General features: G+C 44.5%; 1 long non-coding RNA gene across 1 annotated transcript; it reads right to left on the bottom strand.

Annotated features, from left to right (window-relative positions):
* Positions 1-393: 393 nt before the first annotated feature.
* Positions 394-2,921, bottom strand: LOC115327371. The gene is made up of 2 exons (XR_003919778.3): positions 2,865-2,921; positions 394-679 (listed from the first exon to the last, which is right to left on the bottom strand). It is a non-coding gene; the product is annotated as an uncharacterized LOC115327371 (long non-coding RNA).
* Between the last annotated feature and the right edge of the window lie 701 nt (positions 2,922-3,622).

Genomic DNA, 3,622 nt, shown 5'->3' with positions numbered 1-3,622 from the left:
AAATGGGCATCATATTTTTTGTCTATATTTAGCATCGGGTGTGTGCCTTCGATTACCCACGACTTAGATTATCTTTGGTGATTGTGTCTCAACCATAGAAATCGGCACGTGACCATAGAGAAGAGGGTGAGTGCGACTCAAACCGTCCAGTTTTCGAGCGGAAAGAAAACTAATTTCGAGCCGCAAATTGTGTTGTGTAGCCGCCGCATTTGTTCATTTAATGGAAAGAGTGGGATTTTATCAAGAGGGATTAGGCTTTTTTCTGTTTTGGTTGCGTAGAGTACAGGCAGTTTCCTTGTTCTGGTCTTTTTAATGCTCATTTTGCGCCCTTCCTGTTACATCATGACGCTGTATTTAGTGCACATACATGGATCACGACAATTGTTTCTATTGCCACCTTGAATCACGAAGATAACTTTGTTGTTGTTTATTTATTTATTTTTTTTTTTTCCGAATGGGCTGTGTTGTTATTCATCAAGATAGCTATGGCATTGTGCCACGTGTGTGTGCACTAGGTATGTTTGCTTGGCAGAATTTTTCAGTAAACCTTTTAGTTGCAAGTTAGCGCTCGTTTTGCGTTCTGCTTCTTCTGTGTCCCGTCTTTCTTGTGCTACTTGTCAGCGATCCGGAAAAACGTAATGCCGCGCTCCTTTCACTCCTTGCGCACCATCTCAGGACTCTGTGAACAAGAGTGTGACTCTTTTACTTTGGAGCAGCGTGCACAGAAAGTCGCTTTTTGCTGTCTAGTGGAAAGAGCGCAAGCTCGTTGACTCCCGGAGCCGCTACTGAGCGCATCTAATCATCATCTGCACTGGGGTTTTGCACCAAAAGTAGTATAGCCTCATTTCACTAGGGCAATAAACAATTGTTCCACTAGTGCAACAAAACAGCAGCCGTTCCACTAGTGCAACAAACAGCAACCAACGAAAACAAGCAAAAGAGTACACTGGATAGATTACCTGTTTGTCGGAGCTCACCAACCCATCTGGCGCACACGACGTAGAGCACACTGAATGCATATTTGTTTCTCTAGAGGGACCTAAGCTGGCAACAAGACTATGAAATAGACAAACAAGCAGTGTCGGATGACACGGCTTTCGTGTTTAACTCCCTGGGCGAAATGCACACTGACAAACGCAGTATCGGTAGAGGGAGTTGGTTTTCTTGAGTAAGGATTGTAAATCAACCACTTCTTTATGTGTTGTTGACTCTTCGCGTGACCAGTGTGTTCACAACGCCATTTTACTCGCACCCCAAGGTATCTCTTCCGCCAGTGTTTGCAGACATAATGGTATGAAAGATGAAGAGGATAAACCATAGCAAATGGGATCATTGTCACTTACAGGTCTGCAATGTTACTAGAACACTCAGTTGGGAAACTCGCCGTCGAAACTTGGGCCGCTGGGGTCCACCGAGACCGAGCTAAATACGACAACAGCGCCACTCTTTATCATTTGTCTGTACTGTGGTCACCTTGAGCTTTTAGAAAGCATGTTTTTGCATAAAAACAAACGGAAAAGACTCTTTTTGTATGAAATTTATTGGAGTTTAGTACCAAATGATGGGCGCGTGATGTTTTTAAAATCTTTAGGTTGCAGGGTTTTCAGCACAATTAATATTGTTTTTATACAACCATGCCTCACCGGTGCTTTCAGGTAGCGCGTCCCGACCTAGGTGCATTTTAACTTCGGTAGTAAGTCGCGGTGCGTTCGCTGGGGAGACGGGGGTGGCACCCCTGTAACCTCTTCTGCTGTATTTGTTTTGGCTCAGCAACGGCCGATTAAAGCCAAAATAGAAGTAACGTACAGTTCCTCCAGTGGCCGCTGCGGGAGAAATGGCGGCGTTGTGTTCGTCATTAGCTCGGTTCTTGAGGACAGATCGGGGCCACTTTTTCAGATTAGTCTCTATGGCAGTTTTCCAACTGAGCGTTTTATGGCGAATTCCACTGGTCGTTTTGGAGTGCGCCGGGATCGAGTTTTCTGGAGTGAGCCTATTTCACTGGGCGATCGAAATCGAGGCGACCCCGTTCGGATCGTGTGCTCCAGTCCGGATTTGGTCAACTGATCCCGGCGCGCTCCAAAACGCCCAGTGGAATTCGCCATTAGTAACGTTGCAGGTCTGGTTGTGGAAGGGTTGAGAGGCTACCCTAGTCATTTTTTGTGGCTTGTGACATAACTGGACACTGGAGTATCTACAAATGGAAGCTGACTGGAGTCATTGTCAGCACAATAAGTAATTGATCTCACGTTTCATTGTATGAATATTTAATATTAAAAAAAAGTTTAATAGAGTATTAATAGTCTCATCGTGGTCCTCAGTACAAGTTAAGGGAAAATAAACTTATCTTCATATATGAGCCAGCCACAGTTCTGAGTGCGAAAATATTGTGCCCAAACCTCGCTGTCAGCGTTCTTTGGTGGGACTGCCGCTCTGCGATTGCGACAATAAAAAGTCAGATGGGCCTATTTTGTGCCTGTCAGGCAATTGACGTCCTTTTTATGTTGCCTCTCTCTCTTGTGACAGCACGGCGCTATGAGGTTTTAAAATTAATACAACACGACAAACAAGGACTTGTTCGTCGTCAACCGTTGATCGGAGTTTGTGGTGATACGTCAATGTCTGAGGTGTCCAGGAAAAAATCGCTCTTGGGCGTTCCAGTAGTACGACACAATTAGAAACGACCAAGGACATACTGACTTTTGGTTTGCAGCTAATTAACATGTATAATTCCTGAGCAGAACGTAAGACTATGAAGGGGAATAACAGTGAATAACCTTAATAAAAACATCAGCGCGATATCCACCACAATGAAAAGCGATCAGACTGTACCAAAACTCCAGAAGGACAAAAAACAGGACCAGTACCTCTTTTTTTGTGTGTAGAGCATGTAGAAGTTAAAAGAGACGGACAACGCGAGAACGAACCCGAAGACTGTTCGAAGAGCACCGACTCCGAGCCAAGGAGGATTCTCCGAAGATAACGGCGCCATTTTGTCCATATGGTGGTGATGATGATGATGGTGGTGGTCGTGTGTGTCGTTAGCGTCGTATTTGTGTGTTCCAAAATGCACTCGATCTTACTCTAGTGTTAGGTGTTTTTTTTTTACTTAGGCGTTCTAAAACCTGACCACGTCCCATCGTTACTAGACCCGCGTCCAACGTTTTTAATTGTTTTTTGTCAATTTGTGATGTCACGTGACACAACCCGCCAGAGCACTAGTGCGCCAGAGTAACTCGAATTCATTTGGAATACGGCCTTGGTTTCGTTGTTTCGTAACCATAGCGTAATTAATTATTTAAAAAAACTAAAACATTTAAATTTAATTACTAACACTGTTTACAAGCGTTTATTTGATTTTGAAATCTACTTAGGCGCCTTCCAATCCACAGAAAACTGCACGCACATCGACATTATCAATGGCGGCCGTCGACGGTTAAGCTGCAGCTGCGCTCCTCTTCTGCACTCTAAGGTTTGGAGTGTGTCTTCTACATATACGGTTTAATCGCCTAGTCGTCAAGTTTGCTCTGGGGAAGGTAAGAGTGGGTGCCCATTGTCCAGGAAGGTGTTTCCGGTTCTCGAGTGCTCGCGCAACGAAAGCAGTGGACGTAGCTTCATGTACGTA

The sequence above is a fragment of the Ixodes scapularis genome, unplaced genomic scaffold (genome assembly GCF_016920785.2).
Source record: "Ixodes scapularis isolate PalLabHiFi unplaced genomic scaffold, ASM1692078v2 PGA_scaffold6__148_contigs__length_123643588, whole genome shotgun sequence".
Classification (NCBI taxonomy): Eukaryota; Metazoa; Arthropoda; class Arachnida; order Ixodida; family Ixodidae; genus Ixodes; species Ixodes scapularis.
Note: the sequence above shows the minus strand (reverse complement) of the source record. Positions and strands in the feature narration are given on the sequence as shown.